Raw genomic sequence first — 13,332 nt, 5'->3', positions numbered from 1 at the left:
AACGCTACTTATTCGATGTATTTAATTACTCTAAGAAATGATTTATTGCATTACCTCCCTTTTTAAAAAAGACATTCTAAATGAAGTGGAATCCCTTTAGCTTTCTATGCCATTATATACCATTACTAAAGTTGTAACAGACACAAGAAAATGTGTGGGAAATACTGAGAAACAGAAGTTTTGTTGAGGTAAATATTAAGATAAGTGACAGTAACTTTTTAAAATACTGAAATTACTTCCAGAGGAATGTCTTTCCATATGCAGAATTTGAACGTGAACTTCCACAGTAGAATGAGACAGGAATCAGGGAATCTAAATAAAGAGCCAAGAAAACATCTGGAAAATCAGTAAACATTACTCAGCCAATAAAATGCACTGTATGTATGATCTTAAAGAATACTACTGTCATAACAGAACTTAACAATGTTACAATATTTGTTTAAAAGGTGAGAGATGAGTCTATTTTAGTCATCACCCCTTTCTACATTTCTTATTTTTGAATCCCTGGCATCTAAGATTACCTCAGTGGGAAACTGCTGAACGAAAGAGTGACGAGTAATTTAAGGAAAAGTAGTATTGAGAGATCTATACCTGTTTAGTCTGCTTTGTGTTACTGTGACAGAACACTCAAAGCTAGGTAATCAGTAAAGAAGAGAGGTTTGTTTGGGCAAAACATTCTGGAAACCAGAAATTCCTAGCTCAGGCAGCCACATCTGGGAAGGGTCTTAGCTTTGTTGTTACATGGTAGACAGCACTGCATAGTGAAAGCTAAGCTTGTGCCTTAGGAAGAGTATAAATCCCTTCTTAGGGTAGTGCCAGATGAATTTATTTACCTCCTATTCTGTTCCACTTGTTACATACATATATATATATATATCACACACACACACACACACATATAATCTTTAAGTGGTGATACAAAAGTGTTACCATGCAACTAATCAGTTCATGAATACAATGCCTCTTGGTTGATGTCACCACTTTCATCATTCTCTCTCTCCAACCTCCCAACTCAACATCTTCCTTCAATTTTCTTACTTTCGTGGGATATGGATTGATTACTATGGCCGTATTCTCCCCTCCCCTTTCCCCTTTCCACTCTACTTTTTAAGGGAGTGGAAAGGAAGGCTTTCAGCACCATCAGGACACCTCCTCAGCCTTGGAGAAACCAGACACACTCGCACCATGGCCCCACTGCCTTCAAGCTGGTCACACAAGTGTCTTACAGTTTGCATCAACAAGAAGTTTGAGGACACTTAACCTATCCCCCCAACACCATAATCTGCTCTTAACTTCCTAGCACAAAGAATTACTTTTATTTAAAGACAGCCATGATTCATAATTTTGTAGCTTCCTACAAATTTTGAAAAGTACATTAGATCTCTCCTATAAGAATTTTTGATGACAAATATTTTTATCCAATTAAAAAGCATTAAAGAAAACAAAAACATGCAATAAAAGAAAAACCCAGGATTTTACAATCTAGAAATAGTAACTCTGAGAGTAAGCATCTTTTAAATTATACACATAATGTGATCAACCTATATAATATTTCTCCTCTTGCTCCTTTTCTTACTGAATATTTCAGTAGAAATGTTTAACCATGATACAGATGTTTTCATAAATTCAACCTTCAAATGTGATCATATAACGTAGGATATAGATCTATAATAATTCATTTAAAAGTATATTATTGTTGGGTGTCAGTGGCTCATACCTGTAATCCTAGCTATGCAGGAGGCTGAGATCTGAGATCCATGAGATGCTTATCTCCCATAACTACTCCCCATAAACTACTCCATAAACTGGCTCAAGTGGTAGAGTGCTAGCCTTAAACAAAAGAAACTCAGTGTTCAGGCCCTGAGTGCAATCCCACATTCCCACCCCCACCACACACACACACAAAGAGACATTACTAATGGATATTTAAACTGTTCCGCATTTAAGGACTGTTGATTTAAATTCGTATCCATTTAAACAATTCTCCAAGTGCTTTTGTATTTGAAATGTCCTTTAGTATAACACCTATGTAATATGTCTTGCAGAATATTAAGAAACAAAAACTAAAAGGCATAAACATCAATTTCTGATGCCTAAGGGTTACTATATTAGGATCTTGTATATCCCATTGGGTCATTTTGAATATCACATGTGTATGTGTGCATATTTGTGTATATATATTATATATATGTGTTACTAAATTAGTTTTTTTTTTACTATTTTCATCATCAACAACTTTTACCTTTCTCAGAATAATTTCATTTAACGTAAAATCTGACAAATTCTAGTGTAGTACTTAGTAATTTTCTTTGTTTTTGTACCCAGAGTTATTGAAGATTTACCAATTCTTTTGCTATGAGTAACAGTGCTAAAATGGACGCTTTGTGTATAAGGCTTGTTCTATAATTAGAATTGTTTCCTTAGGAGACGTTCCCAGAAATGGAATTAATGAATCAAATGCCTTGAACTTGTAAATCTCATGATACCTCCTGCTAAAACACTTTCCAAAAGTATTGTACAAGTTACATTCCCAACAGTAGGGCTTGAGAAGGTTTTTAAAATAAAACACTACAGGCGACTTCTACAGCGATGTACAAGACACTATGTCGAAAAACAAACTTTACAATTTAGGTGGGGAGGGTGAGGGGGTGTAGTGTAGTTGTGGAGATGGGAGGAAAGGAGTAGGGAAAAAACAAAGGAGGAGGCAACAATGCTTGATAAGAAATGTACTCATTACCTTGCTCACGTAATTGTAACCCCTCTGTACAGTATTTTCACAATAAAAATCTTACTTAAAAAAAAAAAGGAACATCACAACTTTATGTATCCCTATCATTTACCTCTCAAGTTCAGGTCAATTAAATGAACATGAATCCCATACATAGATCTGAACTAGGTAAACAGCTCCTGACTGCAATGAACATATCATTGATTGGCTATAAGAGATTGATAATAGGGGCTGGGAAGGTGGCTCAGTGGTAGAGCGCTTGCCTTGCATGCATGAGGCCCTGGGTTCGATTCCTCAGCACCACATAAGCAAAAAAAGAAGAAGAGATTGATAATAGATGTTATCAATACAGATGCTGAATCACAATGATATATTTCCAAGAGTTTGTAAGAAGTGAGGAGTCACTTTGTCTGAAAAGATAAAGTTGATGAAGTCTTCTTGAGAATTCAAAAAACACAGCATATTAAATAGGAGTTATCCAAGAAGGGAAACAGAGGAGCATCACAAGAGAACAAGCATGAGATTTAAGAGTGATGTGGAATACAAGTGTACATAGGAACCGCTGTTCTAACTTTTCTGAGCTTTGATGGTACATATCATAGTTTCAATAACACAGTGGTGTAATCACTTTTTAACTCCTTTCAAGAGTAAGTTGTATAACTACTAAGTATTCTAAGGGGCACTTGAGAAATATCTAAACACATTTCACCATCTCAGTAACTAATAGCATTACTAATCTTTCCTGTGTAGAGCCAGGGAAGTTCCACTTACAGCAACGTGTGAGGCATGCTCACACAGGAAATAAACTGTCCCACCTCAAATGCCAGAGGTGGCCAACTCTCCATTGCTAAGAAATACTTGAGCCAAATTATAAAATCCTTGAGAACAGAGCAGATCTTTGACACATCTATTACCCTCCCTACAAGTAGAACACATGGATAGAGGGTATAAAATAAAGAAATATATCACTAGCTGGATTCATACAAAAGTTAGTTAACATTTCAAAAATGAGAACATGGCACTTTACCAGCTGTTCTATTACCAAATTCTAGTACTAACTATGCATCACTTCTTCCATGAGGGTATTTACTAGGAAATGGCCAAGCTTCATCTACTAGTTACATCAATGGCAGTTACAGACCTCTCCCCTCTTCCCCCCCACCACACCCTTTCTCCACCCCCACTCCTGTCATTTACATTGCTTAGACTGCTAACCAGCTTTGATTCCGTCAAGAGCCACAAGAGAAAATTCCTAGAGATATTCAATATTTGTAAAACCTATCTTTAAATTATTGTGATTTAAATTCTTTACCAATGTCACCTGGAACTGAGGCATAATCTGAAGTTCATGATGTAGCTTTCTGTGGTAAGTGCAGAAGAAAATGATAAGCTCACACAGCCCAGTTTGTTCTTAATTGTTTGATTGGACTTTTGAAGTCTGCATTATATGTTACCTTTAAAGGTTTCTTCTTAAAACAAAATTGCCATGATTTATTTTTTACTGAATCTTTACACACCATTAAAGCACAGCCATTTAGCCTTTAAAACAACCATACAGTTCTTGAGGGAAAAGCGCCCTCAAAACATAAGATTCTTTAGGATTTTTATTTTACAATAAAACAGGCCACAGGCAAATAAACACAGCTCTGAGTTAAAAGGAGCAAGAGCATTAGGTTTCAGAATTATCGTAAAACAGGAAGGTTGTGAGGGTGTAACAGGGGATGAAAGCAGCCTGAACCCTGGAGCCTTCCTGCTGTTCTGGCCATGCCAAAACACACAATGGTGTACACACAGAGAGAGCTCACACACACGCACACACACACACACACACACACACACACACACACACGCACGCACACACGCACACACAATGCTTCCAGGCTGACTTGTGAGATAGTCTCTCTCTTTCAAAAGGTCTAATCCAAAGGCCAAAGAAAATTAAGGTTTCAAAGATGTAAGTCAACTAGGCTTGAAAATAACCCACAGCTAGGACACTGGCTTAGAAATGAGCTCGCAGTGTGTACACATTAGCAGTTTCCATTAAAGAAATGCCATCTGTAAAAAAGAGCATCTCAATGAGAACTCTATTAATATAGGCCCATACTGCCAGATCATAAACAGGTTGTGCCTCCACTGTTGGGGTTGAATTGTTGGGGTTGAATTTCTCTCTATACCACTCCCCTTTCTAAATAACATTTCTGGGAAAAATCTCGATGTCTGCATTGGTAAATATGAACAGACTCAGAGTATATACATTGTGGTAATGAAAATATGCACTGGTCTAAAGAATGCCATACCTGCAGTTATATAGCCACTTTCCTAAGAAAGAAGTGGGGATGTGCCACTGGACAAAACAGCAAACTGCTCACCAGAAAAACACAAAAAACCAACCATTATTTTTCTCTCCAAAACAGAGCAGCAGCTTCTGCTTGGATTAAAGCAGTCACAGCAAGAAGGGAAGTGTGTGTTTATTCATCTCCACTCTCTTCAACAGTCCAGATCATTGGGAATTTAGCTAGTGGGGTTTTTTTGTTGTTGTTTGTTTTATTTTTTTTCAGTCTTTCTTTGTTGCATTAGGTTATAGACACTATAAAGCCTACTCATTAGAAAGAAACTCTAAAGCCTGTCATCCAGACTATGAGAAAGAAACAACATAAATACACAGAAAACATATACACATTAATTTCCTAATATTCTGCTGGTTCAAAAAAAGAAAGAAAATCTGAATATTGAATCACTAGCCAAAAGTCACAATACTGCTTTACTAATAATTTATATTTTTCACTTATAGCTTTATATGTACTTGTTATACAACTAGTGAATATCCCTGAATAAAATATATAGGTAAACAAATGAGTATAAACTTCCATATACATTCCTCCATAAATTTTAATCAGTATTAAGATTACTTGATAATACCTACTCATAATCTTTTCAAATGCTAACCATATAAATACATGAGGTAAAACATATTATTTACAAAAAATACTAGTATTAATAAACATGATCATGACAAAGATAATTATTTTCCTAAAATAATTGTACTTACAAGGTTTTAATTTGGTATCTTAGAATAAGTTTAATGGACATCTCATTACTATGTTACATCATCATCTCTGGGAAACAAGGGATTAAATAAGTACAGAATGACTGCATAAGAATCATCATCATAATGCTAAGTGAAATGAGCCCCAAGATAGGGACACAAGAGACTTAATCTTTCTTATTGTTCTTTTTAATGTACTTATAATATACTATGTGATTTTTTTGTTTCTTTTGTATGTTCTTCCCCCATGGTATAACCCCTGTTTTCGCTGTATTTGATTCTGGTGTATGTACATTTTTCTAATTTGGGGAGGGGAAGGGAAATAACAAAACGCTGAAATAAGGATTCAGATTGACCCATTGTAACAAGGAGATGTACAAGGCACTATGTTGAAAACAAACTTTACAACTTTGTGGGGGGAAGGGAGGAGCTGGGGAGGTAGAAAAGGAAGGCATGGTAGGGGAAAAACAAAGGAGGAGGTAACAATGCTCGATAGGAAATGGACTCATTATCTTACTCATGTAACTGTACCCCCTCTGTACAGTATCTTTACAATAAAAATATATATTAAAAAGAACCCCCCCAAAAAAAGAATTATCATCACAAAACATACTTTTTTAAGACAAGTTCAAACCATGTTATTTCTTTGGAACTGAAGCAATAAAAACAAGACTACTTTTTCTCAGCAGGGTAAATTCTGAACAAAATGTGACCTTCTTTGCCAGCATAAAAATAGAATAAAAATAAAACTAGGAGAACAGCAAAATATTGAATCACATCACATCCTCTTGCATGGATGGTAATAGATGCATTTTAGTAATTGGATCCTTTGTGATACTGTTCTGCATTTGGCTTGGAGGGCAGGACCATTTCTGCCTACCTTAGTAGATGCTTCTTCTTGGTCCCATTGGCTAGTTCAGTCTCTTCTCTCTGACCTCTGAATAGTTTCCCTGATTTAGTCCTTGGTTCTCATCTCTATTTCTAGTCACTTCCTGGGTGATCTCATCTAATGTCAGGATAAGTGTCACTATGTGTAGCAACTCTCAAAAACTCTCAAATACATACTCTCCAGCCTGGACATCTCTTCTGAACTATGAGTTAATGTGCTCCAGATTTACATACCACAAGCAATGTCTGCTTGTAGATCTGGAAGATACAGCAAAGTTACCACACCCAAAGAACTCCTGATTCTCCTCTTAAATCTGAAGCTGCATACATAATCTTCTCTATAATGGTTGTTGATAATTCCATGCTTCTGGCTGCTCAGATCAAAAACCCTTTTACCTCTTTCATTCACTCATAATCTACAACAAAAATCATAAGCCGGACTGCGAAGAGGTCTCAGTGGTAGAGCACTTGCCTTGCATGCCTGAGACCCTGGATTCCATTCCTCAGCACCACATAAACAAAAAAGAAAAAAGCCAGAAGTGGCGCTGTGGCTCAAGTGGTAGAGTGCTAGCCTTGAGCTGAAGAGCTGAGGGACAGCACCCAGGCCCAGAGTTCAGGCCCCACGACCGGACCCCCTCCCAAAAAAAAAAAAAGAAAATCGTAAGCCCTGGATACCCATCCAAACTGTTGTCTGCATCAACATTCATTCATTCACTCATTTACTCATTCATTTCTTTACTGTACAAACATAGGGTGACTATACCACAGAGTTTGTTGAACTGTTAACTCATTGAGGGGATGCTTACTATTTGGGGCTATTACAATAGGGACATAGTAAATGACTATATAATTTTTATATGTGAATATAAATTTTAACTCTGTAAGAAAAATTCCCAGAAATGTACTTGCTGGGTTATGTGATTAAATATACTTCCATATATTTTTCAGATACAGCAAAACTTTTTCAGACTGGTAGTTATCAATTTACATTCCCATCAGCAATACATGAGTCATCTGATTTCTCTGCACCCTAGTCAGAATATGCTATTGTCAACTGTTTTTTATTTTAGCAGTTCTAATTGGTGCATGTTGACATCAGTGTTTTAATATCACTTATCTTGTTATTAAGGACATTTAACATCTTTACATGTGCTTATTTGCTATTCATATACCCCCCTCAGTGAAATACCACTGGATGTTTTCACTCATTTTTTTCTTATCGTCCTGCTTGGTTGGTTTACTGTTGACTTCTGAAACTTATGTTTGCTTTATAAATATAAGTCCTTTGTCATAAACGGGGTTGAAAAAATCTTACTTTCATATATGGTTCAAGCAACATCTTCAAACTCAAATTGTACACACTTCTTAAAGCAGAAAACCCAACCCTATTATATAACACATGCAGCTATACTTACAAGACTAAAAATGTACCTTTGTTTTGCCCTTATTTTCTCATTATCCACTCATGTTATCTCACCCTGATTCCTCAGAAAAAAATTGAAATAAAATTTCAATACATGTAAATATATTTTCTGCATTCATATATGTATATATATATATATATACAGCCACTCTGTAGATTCATATAGCATCAATATAATTCTGTATCCTATTCCCCAAGACTTGCACATTTTATATATTATTCTCAGTTTTTAGATAAATGAAACAAAATCCTTCTGATTAAAATTTGTCTTGTTAGTACTTGGTAAAACATAAGCCAATAAATTTCCTTTTAATATAGTTCTAAGTCTCAATAATAACTTAACATTTTACTGAAATTCAGTCCTCTTGCTCTTTATGATTTATATCTCACATTTCATTTAGTTAGGTTTTTAAAAAATTTGTACAGTCCTTTGTCACAAAATGAAAACATCATTCAGTTTAATTCATGTTTGTGAGTAGTGGCTGAAACTTAATTTCCCTTAAATTTCTTTTCAGTCTTAATATATTTTGGTTTGTCACATTATCCAGTACTCCAGTATCAGAAATATCACCATGACCATCATCATCATCATCATCATCAGAGTTTAAATTAGGGAAACAGCGCTCACCCAAAATACTTTAGTAGAATAAAATTAAGATTGCAAGGTTAGTTGGAGTAGTATTGGGAAAATAGAGAGAAGGTAAGATAATGCAGAGATTGTCCAACTGCTACCACCTCTAAGATTGGAGGGATGTGGAGAGGCCACAGAGTCCCTCCTGGTAGGGATCAAAACCCTTGGAAGACCACTCAAATTAACTCCATAACTTGCTACAAAGCCAGAGTTATGAGAATAGCTCCTGGAACGTTGAGCAAATACATCCAGCAGAAGGATATAGAGCCATTACAGCAGTGGTGGCCATGACGAGAGGACATCCAACAGAGGAAGGGGAACAGATTAGAGATGGAAAAGGAACTACAGCAACCCCAGCTAGCCTTCATTCCTCCAGGGTTTCCCACTGGCTGAAGAAAAGAGACAAACAGTTGACAAACCATCAGAAAGAACGACACCACCCCATTTGTTAGGAAATGGGAAGACTTGGAAAAAATCATATTCAGTGAAGTAAGCCAGACCCAAAGAAATATAGGTCCCATGGTTTCCCTTATCTGCAATAATTAGTATATGTCTATAATAATCTTATCAGATAAGCAGAAAAACTCAAAAGCTATGAACATATGGCCAGATAAGACGATGCTAAGGGAAATGATCCCCAAGATATGGACACAAGAGGTTTTACTTTGTTGGTGTTGTTTTTAATGTACTATGTGATTTTCTTTTGTTTCTTTTGTATGTTCTTCCCTCTATGGTATCTCCCCTGTTGTCACTTTATTTGATTTTGGTACCCTACACCTTATATATACATTTATCTAATTTGGGGAAGGGGAGGGGAATAACAAAATGCTAAAAAAAAGCAAGGACACAGAATGACCCATTGCAACAATGAGACTCACAAGACACTATGTTAGAAATAAACTTTATAACTTCAGGGGAGGGGAGGGAGGATTGGGGGATGGAGGAGGGAAGGGATAGTAGGAGAAAAACAAAAGAGGGGGTAACAATACTCAACACGAAATGTACTCATTTCCTTACTTATGTAACTGTAACCCCTCTGTACAACATCTTTACAATAAAATAATTTTTAAAAGAAAGGAGCTTGAGAGATGAGAATTGCCAATATCAGCCATTTGCCTGAGTAGAATAGGAGATGTGTAGAGTGACCAGCACATTTATGATCAAGATTAATAGATGACAAGCTGAATGGAAAAAGGCAAGCAAGTCAGACAGATTTCACGGTCAGATTATACCTCCACAGCTACAGCAAACAGAGTTAGAAGAGTTAAAAACTATAAAAGAAGTACAGATCTACTATCTTGAAATATGTTTGTCCATGGGTCTATTATCTCAGATTCTTAAAGGCAGGGTATTAGAACTGATCAAGAACAGAGAATACTCAATGGGCAGAAGTTTCATTATGACCACTCTCAGGCTGAGACTGGACCACTCAGAGTCAGCAGTTTTCCAACTCTGACCAGGCTGTGGAGCTGACCAGGCTGTGGAGCTGACCAGGCTGTGGAGCTTCTTATAGACATATTTAGTCTTCTGAATACTATTGTTCAACATCTTTAAGAGGGAAAACCAATGCAAAATACCAACAGTACGAGGCATATCCATTTTGAAGTGTCAATAGGTTCTTCTGTCAAAGACAAAGAGAATACAAAGCAAATGAAAGAAGAGATAATAAAGTGGCCAGAATGGATCCAGTTAAAATGGAAAGAGAAACCTCATTACTGAATACCTCCATGGATGTCAAACATTCTGCTAGGCACGTGTTAGCAGCTAACTAATTTTGTTATCATGGCAACTTCCGTTAGTTTTATTCTAAGATTTCAGGTAGAAAGGTGAAGACAAAGAGGCTGAACAGACATCCCTATATATCTGTTGATCTCTTCCAAAAGCTAGCTTTCATAGCATGCCAAAATTGTTTCTGGAAGCTTATATACTGAAATCATATTCTGAAACAATTCTTTCTTTTTCACTTAAAACAAACAGAACGACTGAATCTAAGGGGACCATCTCTTTCTAGAATCTATGTAATAATTAGGCAAGGGCATGTAAACTTGGCAAAAAGGACAGGAAAATAAGGAGCCAAACATCTAGGCAATATTCAAATTGTTCCCCTCTTACATATTCCTTCAGAATAAGATGGTAATTTTGTCAATATGCATAATATAAGTAAGAACAGAAATTGATACTGGTAAAAAAAAAAAAAAGAAAAGAAAAGAAAAGAAAGAAAGAAAAGAATGCCAGTCCAGTCTGACTGACAAAATAAAGTTTCAAGTACTAAATTCAAGTAATTTCAGTCTAGATACTCAAGGCCAGAGAGGAGGAAACCGCTCCCTGCCCCCGCCAGCCACTTATTTCACTAGGTGTAAGTAGAAAACTGTGTAGGTATCTCATAATGTGTAATGAGCTCATAAGTAGAATTCCACTATTCCTGTATCATTACCTTGACATTACATCTGCCCCTTCATTCATTTACTCCATACACAGCATTTTATGTATTAAAAGTGTTATGTTTCCTTTCTGCACATGTGTGTGTTTGCATGGCATTTATGTCTTAACATTTTTTATTAAATATATTTTTTTATTGTAAAGATACTGGACAGAGGGGTTATAGTTACATGAGCAAGTAACGAGTCCATTTCCTATCGAGCATTGTTACCCTCTCCTTTGTTTTTCCCCTACCATCCCTTTCCTCCCACCTCCCCAACTCCTCCCTTCCCACCCCATCTCCCAGGCAAAGTTGTAAAGTTCATTTTCAACATAGTGTCTTGTACATCTCATTGTTACAATGGGTCAACCTATATCATTATTTCAACATTTTGTTATTTTCCTTCCCCTCCCCAAATTAGAAAAATGTATATACAAGATGTAGGACACTGGAATCAAATACAGTGACAACAGGGGTTGTACCATGGGGGAAGAACATACAAAGAAAAAAAATCACATATTACATTATAAGTACATTAAAAAGAACAACAAGAAAGATAAAGACCCTTGTGTCCTTATATTGGGGTTCATTTTGCTTAGCATCAGATTATATGGTCATATGTACACAGCTTTTGACCTCTTTTGCTTGTCCTAGACATATACTAGTTATTGCAGATAAATGCCTTTGAAGGAGGCTCTGTTCTGGGTGCTGGGATGGACATAGTAAGAAATAGTGTCTATTATTCTCAAGGAATGTAAAGCCTAGCACACCACTTAGCAAAGCTTCTCCTTTATAGTGGCCAGAGCATCTCAGTAATTATTTTTTACTATGTGCCCTACTCCTCTCCTCCCACAAATACCTGTCAACTAAGTTTCTCAAGTCCAGAATGCTTTCTTGTTGATATGCTAACATCTTAGTAGTACCTCTCACTTCTGGAACTCTCACTCAGAACTACTCAAATTCTGGAATTTAGGAATCCAATTCAGAATGGCTACCTCCCCTTGCTATTCCACACTGATCCCCCAAAACACTTGTTTTTCACTACCACTTCCAAAATCCCAGTTTTGCAAAGACATGATACTATAAATGGCAATCAAGAGAGCTAATGTCGGAACCAAACTGGTTCACATAAGTTTGACAAATGAATGTGTTTATCTATTCATGGTTTAAAATATCCCATGGTGGGTCTGCTCTACTGTTCAGTTACAGAATGCTATGTTTAGTGCAAGATCCCTCGACTTTGGCACTATTGACACTTTGGGACAGATAATTTTTTTAGGTGTGGAGAAGTTCACAGTATATTGCAGGATGTTCAGTAACATCTCAAGTCTCTATTAAGATACCTAGATACCTATCTATTATTAGGTAGATAGATAGCACCCAGGTATCACAACAAAAACATTTCAATTTTTTTTTAAAGAAAGGTCTGTATTGAAATTCACAGGTTTAATGAGAATTGGGAAGTAAAATGGAATTTGCTAAGCAATTCATTCTTAACTTAGAAGTCACCATATGTTAATGTCCTCCAAAATACAAATCCAAAGGTAAACCCTTGCTAGGTAGTTATTTACTAATGGTAAATTGTGTGTGTGTGGGGTGTGTGTGTGTGTGTGTGTGTGTGTGTGTGTGTGTGTGTGTGTGTGTGTGTGTGTGTGTGGCATGCGCATGCGTGCATGCACGCAAATCCCGTTCCTGGTAATATTGAAGCTTGAACTCAGAGTCTTGAGCTCTCCCTTTGCTAATTTTGCTCAAGGCTGGCACCCCACTACTTGAGTCACAGCTTCACTTTCAGCTTTTTGGAAATCAACTGGAACTATGAGCCTTTCAGATTTGTCTGTCTATGCTAGCTTCTCATCTCGATCCTCAGATCTCAGCCTCCCAAACAGCTAGGATTCACAAGTGTGAGCCACAGGGCCTGGCTTCCTTGTTTCTCTTGAAGAAAGCAAATACATATAATTTTGGAATTTCTGAAGCAAAAAAAATAAAATCAGTCCATTCTATTTCTATTTTTACAGACTGCTAAAGCTATTTCCAGCTTTAAAAAAAAAGTGTGAAGATACCTAGCAATATATATTTAAATAATGAGGACTTGTTCACTCACCTAAGAAGTCTGGACATGCGGTCTTTCAGGGTGAATTAAGCAGTTAAAGAAATGTTATAAACGATGCAGGGGTCTAACATCACAAGCACACTCCCC

The 13,332-nt window shown here is 36.6% G+C and overlaps 1 protein-coding gene across 1 annotated transcript in view; it reads right to left on the bottom strand.

Moving 5' to 3' along the window:
* Hdac9 (histone deacetylase 9) overlaps window positions 1-13,332 on the bottom strand; it is an 821,624-nt gene that overhangs the window by 426,675 nt on the left and 381,617 nt on the right. The gene's annotated exons all lie outside the window — the stretch shown is intronic.

Source organism: Dipodomys spectabilis, unplaced genomic scaffold, assembly GCF_019054845.1.
Source record: "Dipodomys spectabilis isolate Male_0828 unplaced genomic scaffold, ASM1905484v1 ptg000190l, whole genome shotgun sequence".
Taxonomy (NCBI): Eukaryota; Metazoa; Chordata; class Mammalia; order Rodentia; family Heteromyidae; genus Dipodomys; species Dipodomys spectabilis.
The sequence above is the reverse complement of the archived record's forward strand: the minus strand, read 5'-3'. Positions and strand labels throughout refer to the sequence as shown.